This window comes from Perissodus microlepis, chromosome 5 (assembly GCF_051167445.1).
Source record: "Perissodus microlepis isolate ML-2025 ecotype Zambia chromosome 5, ASM5116744v1, whole genome shotgun sequence".
In the NCBI taxonomy this organism is placed as follows: Eukaryota; Metazoa; Chordata; class Actinopteri; order Cichliformes; family Cichlidae; genus Perissodus; species Perissodus microlepis.
This window is the reverse complement of record NC_140465.1, coordinates 25,201,108-25,215,949: the sequence shown is the minus strand read 5'-3', so window position 1 is coordinate 25,215,949 and position 14,842 is coordinate 25,201,108.

Here is a 14,842-nt window from a genome sequence, read left to right as displayed (position 1 = left end):
TATGTGAAGCAGCTGTTCGAACACTGCTGTGCCCCTTTGGAAATAATTAATTCTATCTATCTTTGTATTTTCATACCCTTGTTGGAAACAGAGAAGTTTTCCTGTACATGGATCTTGTTCATTTTGCCCACTGATATCTGTCATTTTAACCATGTTATCCACAAACACATAAATAACACCACCACAATCACCCTCCTGTGGGTGCTTTAATATCCTGTCCTGTTTTTTGTGTACAGCCAGTCCCAAAATAAACAGGGACCCGCTGCTTGTTTGACTCATCTACTGGGAAATAACAAGTTTTGTGGTGCCAGAAAGCTGAGCTGCAATTCAAACACAAGTTGCGTGTTTTCTTTTGTCTTTTGTTTGTTTACATACATGTAGAATGAATGCATCTAATCCATATAAACACATGCACCAAGAAATGTACAATGGCATCACATGAATGCTCATGTAAGCAAGCACAAACTATTTCCACATAAAAATACTGCAGAAAGATGAGCACAAGAAATGCTTTCTCAATGACAGCAGGGTCGTGTGGGGCTAGTGTTAGATGCAAAGAGAGTTTATTATGCACATAAACATACAGTGTATGCACAAGTACACACTTCAGCACCTTGAGTCATCAAAGAAGTAATAAGCATCCAAAACACAACAGGAATTGCACTAATCCCCTGTTCTCCATGCTCTATAAATAACTGTTCTGTTCTTTTTAATCTGAGGAAGCAAGCGGGAGCCATGAAAAGAGGCAGGCTCCTCAAAGGATGGCGCCTGCATCACTGGAACGACTGCTCAATTCCTGCATTCTTTAAATTTTTACATAAGCACACTATCATTGCTACCCATGTTCAGGTTTTTGGATGTGTTTGCACATGAGAACATTGTGTGCTTTGAGCAAAGAGGAATAGGCCATTATCTCAGTTTTAAATGCTAACATTCGAATACCCAATTCATGCTTCAGACCAGACCAGTTTCCCTAACTCAAGTTGCGTATTATTTCCTCAAGCAAGATGAATCATTGAGTCAAGATCAAGTCTTAAGCCCAAAGTTCTTATTTTTTCATTTCTCAGTATTACTGTCATTAAAAGCTTCCCATCAGTGAAGATAGCTTGATACAGCACTTATGCAAAACATGGTTCTTCTCAGCTAAAAGCTGTACATAGTTTTTATTTTTCCTTTAGCTGGTAAAGTATACCTAAGACTACTAGTACCTACATATGTATTCATTAACACATTCATTATTTTTATTCATTAAAAATCAAAGAACCATATCCAATTTAAATGTGGCTAATTTCCTCTCCTTAGGTACATGAGGTACATACTGCCTCATATGAATAACAATGTAATCACCTCCCTATAAGCTGAAGTTTTGGCAGTTTGCTGGTCTGCAGAATTCCAGTGTATGTTAACACAATGCCAAGAAAGAAAGCAGCAATGATCTTAGTTAGCATGTTAAAGTTTTTAACAGAACACATAGAATGAGATGGAATAACTATAACCTTTTTGGGTTACCTCTTCTCTCTAAAAACATGGTATCATGGTTCTGTTTTGCAATGTTGCATTTACATTTCTGGATCAGTGTCCTTTGAAGGCACAAGACCAAAGTGGAGATGTTTGGCCATAATGCACACATGATGTTTGGAGAAAACACTTCATACCAACTGTCATACACGGTCATTATTGGTGTGATTATCTCAACTTGGTTTTGCAGCCACATGACCAGGGCCTCTTGTCATCAAGTCAACCATAAATTCCTCTATATACCAAAGTATACAGAAGAGTCAAATCTGAGGCCATATTTCAGGCAGCTAGAGTTGGCCAACTTTGGGACGTTTAACAGGATTGATTGAAAGCACAGCGGCAAATCTATAACAGAAAAAGAATCAGGATGTTGCAATGACCTGGTCAAAGTCCGCACCTCAATCTCATTCAACTGCTGTGACAGCACCATAAAAGAGGTGTGCATAAACAGAAACTGAAAATCTAAATGAACTGAAGCAACACTGTAAAGTAGAGTGGACCAAAAGTCATCTCCGGATGTGAGCGACTGATAAGTATTATAGAAAGTGGTTATTTTAAGTTATTTCTGCTAAAGCTGGTTGTACAATATGAGCTACTGAATCATGGGGTGTACGCTGGAAAGTGCACAGGGTCACTGGTGACTAATCGGTGCACTGATCAGCATATGTAATAATGAGAGTGGCAGCATGCTGAGAGGAGGACAGACGGGTAAAAAGTCAGCTGTGTGAATAGAAAGCAGAACATTATGTTGCATTGTGATATGCAGGACACACATGCTGCATTATACCACTCCGAGGTGACCTCTTCATTACACGTCCCACCTTCTCTGACAACCTCCGACCTCCAGAGTGAAAAAGTTTAACTCTTGCGCATAAATTTCCTCTGCTGAAAAATCACAAACCGTCACCTATTACTGACCTATCACCGAGTAAACCGGAAAGCCAGATCATCCAAAACAGAAAAACTATTTTTGTGTGTTTTAAACAGATCATAATTAGAAGCAAACCAGTTAGAAAAACTGTGTCTGAATTATGTTGAGGAATGTTTTGCAGAAATAGTACCTCCCACCTTGCAAAAATAACACCAATCCATCAGTGAATCTCTGCAAACACCTCAGTATCTGACAGATACCTCTAAATATGTTCCAACACAAATAGATGCAGGTAATGTAAAATAAATTTGGTTTGGATCTGAATAGTTTAAAAAAATTCTTTAAATCGAGCTTAATTGGCGAACATTTATCAAACATTTAATGCCTAACGTCTATCACAAAAACTTCAACAGACTGCGAATAACTCAAATGCAGAGACAGTGTTTGGGTTTTTTAAACTATGAACAAAATCTATACCAATATGCACGACTCATTCCAGATGAAACCGCCATCCATCGTTCTCTGTCAAAGTGAGTGATATCCAGACTGAAGGCTGGATTGTCCAGTTTAACAGGCTCTCTCCTAGGACTTTACCCCAACATGTGATTCAGGTTCTGTTCTGCAGCTGCAGACAGAAAAAGTGAGCTTCCAATAACATATTCAAAACATGTACAGTACGTACCAACGCAAACACAATTTCTTTTTTAAATACACAAATAGAAAATCTGCATGCTACCAAAACTGCATATCTATTTCATTAGCAGTCTTTCTCTAATCATGTTTATGTTTTTTGATTTATCACAGCTTTCCTTCCACAGGATGATGCCAAACCTTACTCTAACAACAAGACTCTGGGAAGCTGTGAACACAGCTGTCTGATGCTGAGGACTAATTCCAGCACACACCTCTTAAAACTACAGCTTAAAATGAAAATTCAATTTGTTTATAAATAAAGGAAACAAGATATAGCACATTTTAAACTTGCTAGTTTGAAAATTGTAGCGCTTGTAAATATTTCTAAACCTAAGACAGACCCAAACTTATTGTCTTTGTAAGTATTTTATTTCATTAGGATGTATATTTTTTGTTTTCAGCATGCATGTTGTGTGGAGATAGATGCGACCAAGAAAACAGAGCTTTGAAAGAAGTGGCAACCAGCGTTGGGTGTAAAGCATTATTGTTATTACACTACTTTAGTTACAAAGTTTTTTCACTTATCTACACCAGAGGTGGACAGAAAGAAAGAAAGAAATCAAATAAACATGTTTTTTTCTTCCTGAACACAAATGCAATCATCAGCTGATTTTAGTTCATGTGCTCCGAGGACATTAAAGGTGGTTTGGTGTACGACTTTTCAGAAACAGAGATGTGGATGCTACTTTTATTATCATTCCACAAAAGGTCAAAAGTGTGATGGTTAAGTGGAAACTGCACCCAGAACAGAAACAGCTGCCAACAGAACTGCTAGCAGAAGCATCTGCACAGACAGCATGCTAACACAAAGCTAGCCAAAAACCCAGAGCGACGTTAAAGCTGAGTGAATGCCGAACCCAGCCCAGCAGCCAGAGCCTGAATTTCAGCAGGTAACAAACTGATGAGCAGTCAGTCTTGCAACTGTAGCAAGTAACGAGACAGTAATGTAACTAGTAGTGCAATGTCATACTTTCTTTGAGGAGTAATTAAGCAATGTTATGTATGTAATTACTTCAAAGAAAAGTAATGTTTAATGTGTAATACAACCCCAACACTGCTAGCAACCTTGTGTTTAAAACCAAGCCATGATCTTTTCCTGAACCTCACACAGTCATCTCTAACGCCTAAACCTGACGTTGTTTTTAATGGCATATTTCTAATTAATCACATATTTAAAAAGTCATACAAATGATATGTGAAAAGCTGTGACAAGCATGACTCAAATCTGGGTTTCTAGTGTTAGCAGTGAAATGATATATGCCAACCCACTGCTGCCTCTTAAAGTGGACTGTTGGCCTTGGAAACAAAAAGGACATTTCTGGCATGACTTCACTTACTCCCAAGGTGCATGGAGAAGAGCAATAGTCTAAATAAGTTGAAGCTCCAGCAACATTGTATTACTTGACTCTTCCTGAACACTTGGGACTTTGGCTCTTATCTTTGGAACCAGGAAAACAAGAAAGAGGACAGAAACTCATGTGTGCATATCATCCCTGACTCAGCAGGGATGATATGAAATGAAAAAAAAAAGTTGAGCATCATTATTTGGAAATCAATACCGAATACATAAGCGCCTTACTGAATTTTATATAAATACATGTCGGCCTGTTGGTAGAAAGGCAATTTCTCCTATGCTGTAGAAAAAGTATACATTGTTGCATAGAAAGCAGCAAATGAAATTTCTGATGTCCAGAATTTTTTGCTGCATGACCCCCAAACCACCAATTAAATGTGTCCACACAAAACCTACATCCATACCTAAAAGTATAGTCAGAGTTCTACTAATGAACCTCGAGGGTTAAGTAGCCATACAGTCCACTCTGAATACATAAAGGTCAGATAAATAAATATGTCTGATCTGCCTGTCTTCATATTTCCTGTCTTGTCTCTGTTCTTTTCACCTTCCTGCATCACTCCTCAATCATCTCTTTCCTGTTATTTTCAAAAAGCTGTCACCTTAAGACCAAATGGCTTTGAAGCCAAGTGGTGACTCCATTGATTTTCAGTAGATCTTTCTACAGCTTGGAGCCCTGAGCTAGCTTTATAGGACTTCATAACATATTTATAAAACTCTGTCAGATTGATTGAAGACCAGCGAGACTGGACTCCATCAATGGAAGGCAGCTCTCAGTCACTTTTCTGGATTATAGCCACAGCAGAGGCTGCCTCCAGCTGGAGTAAACCTCGAGATATTTTTTGTGCTATTCACCTTCTTAACCTGATAAGACTTTAAGATCCAATTACAAATGCATATTAAACACCCATTAAGCACACAGCATTGTTTTAGATTTAGATTTTACTTTAGATATCAGTTAACAATCTTGGTAATTATTGGGTTATTAAGTTTAATTTAATGGACAACTCCACAATTTGATCATATCTTCAGTGTGACCTGAGGTACTGTATGAAAAGCATGTAAAGCTAGTATAAAAGGATTATAGCTGGAAATGGTTTTATATGCTCCGTTTAAGTGGTTTTGTTGGTTATGACTTAAATAATTAAGTGACCTGAAAAGAAAGCCAAGCAGTCTTTTTTCGTGTCTCCAAGGTTACCTGAAGATCCCTAACACACAAACACAAATACACAAACTGCACTGCAAAGAAAATACAGAGTAGGGTGTGAAACAGTGAACATCTACCATTTAAGTAAATTACAGCTGATAATTTTATTTGAACCTTTTGTCCCCATGGGCTAACAAATCTTCAGAGACATATTGTATGCAAAATCTTAATGGGAATGTTGTTAGAATAAATTAAAAAGTAAGCGTTTGATTTTAGTTTCAGTATATGATTTCAGCTGTTAATAAGACCACCAAAACATTAAATGGAAAAGATAGAATAGAATAGAATAGAATAGAATAGAATAGAATAGAATAGAATAGAATAGAATCTGTCTGTGCCTCCTGAATTCTATTATGAGTTCTTTTGTTTTAAGAACATTGAGTTTCATATTATTTTCTGAGGACCAGTGAGACAAGTTATCTACCTCTCTCTTGTACCCTGTCTCATCATCTGGCCATGTTTTAATGACTTGGGTGCATGGAGGAGTTTGTTTCCTGAGGGGGATGTAGGCAAGGATGAGGAGCAGAGAGAGGTGGTCAGTTTGAGGGATATCACTCTATAGGCATGCTTGATGTTGCTGTATACATGGTCCAGTGTCCTGTCCCCCCTGTAAGGACACTTAGCATGTTGGTGGAACTTGGGGAGTACAGATTTCAAACGTGTCTTATTAAAGTCCCCAGCAACAATATGGACGCCCTCCAGGGTTCTCTCTGCTGGTTACTGATAATAAGCTGGATGTGGTTCAGAGCTGAGCTAACGTTAGCATTGGGGAGGATGTAAACAATGGTAACTATGGCTACCGTTAGCTCGCGAGGTAGATCAAAGGGCCTGAATCAGTCATTCCCAATGCGTAATATACCGACGATTTGTCACGTCCCGAGGCGTTCCATGAGAACGCGGAAGGTGACCTTCTGCGTTCCTATGCTACATGCCAGATTGTGGATGAAATCCAATAGAATGACGCTCCCGCAGTAACACACGTTCCAGCCGTGTATTCCAGCCCTAACCCTAACCTTATCCATAACCTTAACCACCACCTTAATCGTGTTAAATAGTGTTTTCCAAAGCAATTTCAGTAAAATAAATTTACATGTGTAGATTAATTCCAAATGGTTCTCATTTTTCCGAAGTCGTAACATAGGGACGTGTTGAGTGGCCGAAAGCGTGATATACATACGATTTGTCACCTAGTCTAAAATGTTGCACTTTGGGAGTGAGAACGTGTTGCGTTGGCCTGCACTGAATGGACATGGCTTCTAAGTTCGGTGAGCGGTGATGGTCTGTAATTCTACTGTTATGGCACCAATCCTGAAGCACAGAGTCCACACTGGGGCATAACCTTCACTTTCTCAGGCATAACTTTAACCCAAATCACAATCTTTCCTTCAACTCTAAGCACTTTTGAAGCCTAAACTTCCTCCTCTCACCCCCAGCTGGTCACAGCAGATAGTTGCCCCTCTCTGACCCTGGTTCTGCCGCAGGTTACTTCCTGTTAAAAGGGAGTTTTTCTTTCCCACTGTTATCAAATGCTTGCTTATAGGGGGGCATCTGATTGTTGGGGTTTCCTCTATTTTCTCTGTATTATTGTAAAGTCTTTACCTTACAATATAAAGTGCATTGAAGCAACTATTGTGATTTGGCATATATAAATAAAATTGAAATCGATCGAATTGAACTTACATAAACATAAACATACTCTAAAATAAAATGAGAGAAGATGAGAAAGCAATACTTCCACACATGACACAAGCCCTTGTCTCCATGGATGAACGTGCTATGCCTTATAAGACATAATTATAAGTCACAGTGATTTGTGCTTGTAAAAGAAGGCTGCTTTTAAGGGGACAAACAGGAGGGAGAATGATATGGCAGTATTTTGGAGAATGGCTTATTATCCTCTGCTGGATAATGAGCCCAAACACACCTCAAGGCTTTATATTGGCAAACAATGCTGGAATAACATGAGTACCAAGAGCAGCCTGAGACTGCATACCTACGCCAAATCCAACAATTCCCTCCACAGCATTCATGAAACAAGTCATGCATGTTGTGGAGCTAATCGGGATCCAGATATCCTTCAGGATCCTGAATAATTTTCTTGCGAACATCAAAATAATGTCTCCCAGACTGACTTAATAAGTTAATGACTTCTAATTTGGGCTGAGCTATACCTATGTAGACTTTTACATCATTGTAAATATATCCTTTTGAGCAATACTAATAAGAAACAGCAAAGAAAACATTGGACAAGCAAACTAGACCAGCTACCTAACTACCTAGAGGAGGTTATTTAAGTTAAAAAACAATCAAATGTAAAATATATCGACTAGTGGTCTTAAATATACATAAGATTAATTCTGACAAGTTTACCAAAGTATGCTACATTCAATTTCAAAGGATGTACACATTTACATTTTGAACACATTTATAATGTAAATTAAGGTCTTTTGTCTAAGTTTTCAAAAATGAAAGTTACCCTCTTGGTTGAACTTATTAGTTCTCCTTATTAGTTCTCCTAAAACGCAGCATCTTAAAACAGGAACTGCCTCATTACAGACGGTGGATGAGTGGATTTCAGTCAGACCTGCCTTTCCAAAATGAATATAGAACATGCTAAAAGACTTCCTGCGGAGGATGATGATGATCTAAATTTAATACACTTTTAGGTCACAGCAAACTGCTTAAGCTGTCAGGGAAATGACAACCAGAACACATATTTAGTATCTGTAGGTGTTTGACAAAAGCTTATTTGAAAGTTCATTTCCTGAACAACCACTTCTGTGGAAAATATATAATAGATGGATAGAAACAAACTCCTTAGCGATGAATTTTAAATGTATTTGCATTCACAGATATTTTGGGTGAATACATAGCAGCCGTTACCCTAATGTGGTATAGATTACGTCAGTAGAATACGAGCAAAGAAAAAAGCATAATACAGTACAGCATAAAGTTGGACTTTTTTTTCTCAAATGACGTAAGAAAACGCTTTGAAAATTATTCGATGTCTTAAATATAAATTTTTATGAAAGCTGCTATTTTTTTACATACCTGTAGATTTTACTGCATTTGACTCAATTTTAATTGCCTGGTCTTATTTTTCTCTCTGGCACTTTTTTAATTTTCAACTTTGTAAATGTCTGAAGAAGAAATGATGGTATGATAACCAGCATTTTCTTTGTAAGAGAACAGACCATGAAGAAGAAACTCCACTGATCAGGCTGAACCAAAATAAAACTACCAAGAGTCTTTACTGCCACCTAGTGGCCGCTACCATGAGCTACAACACATGAAGGCAGTAAGAATTAATTCGCCCTCAGTCTTGAAATGTAAGAAAACAAACCTCTTGAGATTTGTTGTTTCATTTTGCTTGGCTGGTATTGTTTCCACCTGATAAGTTTCATTAAAAAGTGCTGATTCAGACACTGACTCGGAAATAATATAAAGGTGCACGCAAAGCGCTGTTACATCAGCCATTAGCAGAACAGAAGAATATCTGATATTAGGACTTTTTTTTAACTAAGCTTTGAGAAACTTTTTTTTTCTCCTTGTGTTATACATTGTTTTATAACAAGTCTTAGGGAAGTGTTGCCCAACTTTGCCTTCAGTCATACTCTGTGACATAATTGTACAGCGTTCCTTTAAATCATTACAGATATTTATAGCATACTTAGAAAGTGCAGTAAGTACATCTGAGGTATGCAAATCCAAGAGCTGATGATTTATAATATTTATAATTCATCTTTTTTTATTAACAGGAAGAGGTGGCTTAGCATATGTATATTCAAAAAGATGGCTGAGAAAAAAGAAGTGGATTTAGAATTTCCCCTAGTTTAGTGTTTTGTGTTTTCCTTTAAATTGTATCCCACAACAAATAGGTGGAAAAAGGGGAAAACTGAGACATTAAAAAAACATTAAAAAGCAGAAAATGAAATGCCAGATATGCAGAAATGGTCTGACCTCTTACTTTTTGTATCCCTCCCAAAGTTCAAACAAAGCCTATCCCCATGACTACCAATAACAAGTATATTTAACTAGTGTGTGAACATATAATGTGTTCAAAGATGGGTGTGGTTTTATCAGATTGATTTTTCTGTTGGGGAACTAAGAAAGGTAGCCCAACACACACTGATTAGAAATTGGAATAAAAGAACTCTTCCGCATATAAAGTTTACATACACTCGTCATGCACATGAACATCATGAATGATTTCTTTAAACTGTTCTCTATCCAGGGTGGGATGATCGTACAGCATATATCTTTAATAACTTTAATAAAATCAGCACACAAGTTTGGATTTATTTTGGATTTTCTCTAATCTACACACAATCAAAATGACACATACAGGCTCAAATATTTTCATACACGTCTAATAATATTTGGTTAAATGTTTCTTAGCAAGTTGTGCCTTGCTAAGATGTTTTTGTAGTCATAAACAATCTTGTGGCATAATTCTGGTTGGATATTTGACCACTCTTCTTGGCACTGAGAATGTGTACAAATTTTCAATAGGCTTTGGTAGCGCCATTCTAATGTTAGCCCACTTTATTGATTTTGGAAAACAGTTTTAATCTGTGTTTGGCCTCATTGGCATCCAAATTTCAACCATCTAGCTGTTGATTTAAGGTGAAGTTGAATAATTTGGACATAAAAGGCCTTCTTCAGTATTCCATACACTTTGTGGAACATACCATTACTGACAGAAAAACAGTCACAGTCCCAGAGCATGACGCTACCACCGCCATGCTTGACAGTTGAAACCCTCACCTTTATCTAGTTCTCTTGTCATTATGGCCAAATAACTCAATCTTTGCCTTGTGTGACAATGAAACTTCTCCAGAAGTCCAGAAATCCAGAAGAATTTGGGGTTAGTCTGCCTTCTTCATTATTCCATCCATTCTGTACCAGTACCGCTGGTATCAAAACAGCCCTAAAGAATGCTACTGTTGCTAGTGGTAGCATCGCTCTTGGTACAGTGTTCTTAGGTTTGACAGCCTCACCCTTACAAACACACCTGCTCTCATTTTGGGCAGATAGCTCAACCTTTGTTTCCTCAGAGTGTAAAACCTTTCTCCTGAAAGCATTTCATGGTCATATTAAGGACCCCACATCTGGCGATTCTTGAGTAGAGTCTTAGGAATAATATTACCAAGTTGGTAAGGCAATTTCTGTAAAATTGATTTAAAAAATGTTACTCTATATTTCCAAGATATCCAGTTGCTCCTCCAGAATGATGGTGTTCAGTTCCATCTGCCTACTCCTGAATAATTAGTTAGTGCATCCAGACAATACCGAAAGGCACAAAATCAACACATCCACACTGCAAATACTCTGAAAAAACACAATTACAAATAGCTGGCAGCAAGACAAACGCAGAAATAGAGGCAGAGTGACTGCACACAGAAATCACCAATGCAACTATGAAGCAGCATGTTTGAATTGACATACAGTTAGCTGGGTGGGCTATTGATCCGAATATTGATCGACTGAAGGGTGTGGTGCTCCACTGCAGCTGTGCTTTTGGCCAGACACTCATTATGGTAATATTAGGGAGTAAATCATTGTCATGCAGCCAAAAAAGGATATTAGAAAGGGCTCCACTGCTGATATGTGAACTTTATTTATATATTTATATCCTAAATCTATTTCCAGATCTTTGACTCAAGGCCAACATTCTTGATTCATTTAACAAATAAAAAGGCATGACCGAAAACCTCCGTGAAAGTTTAATGTAATTCAGAACTTCAAACAATCAAAGCCTTGTTTCCCAATCTTTTGAAATTATGCAATAATTATGTATAAAGCGCTAATCTTTCTACCTGCTTTTATTGAAAAAGTATTTGTTTTATACTTACGGTTTACTGCAGAAACCTTGAAACACCATGGACAAAACTTTGAAACAACACTTTAGGAAATAAGGCTTGTAAAATTGTCTTTGAATATATTTTTTAATGTTCTTACATATGATGTTCTCTGTAATATTCTTCTATTTTCTGCTTATAATCTTATATTTCTTTTAATGGGAACTGATTCTTTATTGGTATTTATGATCCCCATCTGATCTGCATCTTTTTCTGTTTTAGCTGTTTTTGTTTTTATAAATGTGCTATATCAATACATTTTTTAAGCATAGCATCTGACCCTGCAGTTGATGTTTGATCAACTCAAACTACAGAAACATACAAAAATAAATGTCTTATGTGTTTACACCATTTTACTGGGTCTTTTAATACCTCTTTTAATAGAACAGTGGGAGCTGAGGGTTCAAGATGAAAAGAGGGCTCTAGTTCCTTTGTCCGTTCTGATCCTTTCCTGAGGCCAAGGGAACGTGAGATGCAGGAGGGCAGGCAGGTGTGGTTCCAGAGGTTTGTCTTTGAGTTGGGATTGCAAGGTCGAGCAGACCAGTGTTGGAAAGCCAAGTGAGTAAACAGGTGAGTTGCAAATTGTGGACCAAGGCCGAGAAGAACTGGAGACAGAGAGATAGCACAACAAGTGCAAGGGACAACTAGATGCTGCAGTGCAACCATGGGGATCCAATTTACCTCTGCAGGCTCAAGCTGATCCTTCAATGCTGCTCCTTGATTGACAGAGGATAAAAAAACATTTGAGTTTGGTAAGAGGCAAGAACCTGACTCCGCCCAAAGGGAGGAGCCCAACTCAACCTGGACCCAGAGAAAACGCTCCTTCAACCAAGACCCTCATCCTGGACCATGACATACTTGTAACTTGATGGCTTAAATGATTGGCAAACTCATTAACTCATTAACTTTCTGTATGCCAAAGTCCAGAAGCTTAGTAATTAGAAGAAAATTAAGATGTCTAAAAACTCTCTGTATGAATATCTTTTTACAAAATAATATAAGTCAGTTGAAATTCTTAACACTTTATCAACTAGATTACAAAAGCTGCTGGTTCTCTTTACAACTTTCTGGGTGATTATTTATTTTTTGCCCTCCACAAAGGGCACTGTAAAAAAATAAATAAATCCATTGTATATTTGAAGTAAGTTACTGGGAGTCCGAGTGCTGTTTCCAGCAACTTGCTAGTTTCATTTACCATAGATATCACAATGCATTACACTATATTTTATGTTACTATATTGTATTGTCATTATAATATTATTAAATTAATATTAAATCATTTAGCCTATAACCATATTCTAAATTAAAATGTATAAGCAATATGTATAGTAGAACTTTTAGCAAAGCTGTTAGGAAGATGACAGCATCCTTGGCTCAAACTCATAAATGACAGCTGCAGTAAAACTTTGCAGGCATATTTAAGATTCCCAGAGAAAAATTCATCCTGACTAAAGTAATGACTTGACTTCTTATCTGGCTCCTCAGGCAGGTTAAAATGTTTTTGACAGACACAAAATTGGCTGTACTTCCCAGACACCTAGTATCGCAGTAATTTTGTTACTTTTCTAACATTTTTAATGTCTCAGCAATAACAGCTCCCAAATTTGGGATCTGAGTAAATATCAATAAAAAGTCAGCTAAAATTGCATGAAATGTGATGCAGACATTGATGAATGTTGTTCTACATTAGTTTCCAATTTCTTTATTTTAGCATTTGAATTCTGCTCTCCCCAGCATGAACTGTATACCATGAGCCTGATCAGGAAAATAACTGCAAAGCACCAGATCTGTTACATGCAGATATTACAGTTATGCACATCCAAGCTGTAGTTGTCAGTGATGATGTCACATATTGATGATTCACACTCTATGAAACATCAGTTTACTGCTGACTAATAGTTTATTTGTCTCAAGCACTAGGGAACCAGTCTGCTGTCAATAAATCTTTTTTTCATAAAACAAAAAAACAAACAAACATGTATTTTGTTAAGCTGATCAAAGATCGTTTCACCATTTATACTGGAAATGCAGTTCTTAAACACTTTTTACAAAAGTGAAATGATTACTATCCAAAATTAAGGACTAAGGTAAAATGTATGTAGTATGTAATGTGAAACATTTTTTGATTCATATTCTATTTGTTTTTTCTGTAAGCAGATGCTTGTACCAGCTGGTAAACATATTTATGTCTTCTTTAATGGCTGCTTTGGGCATCTTAACATGGGACTGTGTGGGTATTAATAGAGAAACTGTAGTTCAGCTTGGTAGTCTGTTGGTCATTCGTGGGAAGCTAAAAATTGCCTGTCAACCTGCATAAAGCATCAGTTGTCAGATGGGGGCATAGTGCTCAATATGTATGCTCACTGGGATAGTCTTACATGTGCTGATGTTGGTCTGTTAGCAGTTCACGGAGAAGAGCAAAGTTACAATTGTTGTTATAATTGTTAACAAACATGTTCATCAAATAATACAAGCAGTAAACGATAATAACAGAATATAAAAACAATACGCTCCACATAATACTTCAATCTGCAATAATTGCTATATATTCTATATAAACAATATATTATATAGAATATATAGTGATCTTGACATCTTGACATACTTCAATCTGCAATGATCACTATATTTTCTATATAATATATTGTTTATATATGCAGATTGAAGTATTATGTGGAGCCAAACTGTGCTTATAAAGCATTTATCAGATAACTTGAATGGCAACTTTAAGGGGTTAAAATCAGCTTTTTGAAAGATAAACTGGAATACTAAACTGTCACTGGTGTTATTTTACTTTATTACCATTACTTCAAAATGAATCACCTCTTTTTTCTACCAATTTTGTTGCTTTTTCAAATGCAATGTTGTTTGTTATTCCAAATAAATTATAGTGAATTTGTTTTTTTGTTTTTTTAATAGTTTTGTTTGATACAGTTAAAGTGTATATTAGTCCAGTTAATCTTGAGATCCTTTCCATGGTTGTTAACAGAATTCTTCCAAAAACTGAATTATTCCTTTGAAATCAGCTATTCAAATTTTTGGGATTATTTTGTAAAATAGAATAACTGTTACTGTTTTCTCCATCAATATTATTTTTACCGATAGTGGAATTAAGGTTTGCTTTTAATCATGAAATCTCACTTATTTTTCAAATTTAAATGTTGACCCAATGTGTCTGAAAAAAACTGATATGGCTTATAAAGATTTGGGTATCTGATTAGAAATGATTAAAAACAATGCTGTATTATCTGCTAACTATGAGAAAAATAACCTGATTTGAATGCGTGTGGCTATTGACAGAACTGTATTTTGTGGAACTTGTGCATTGGTTTCATTTT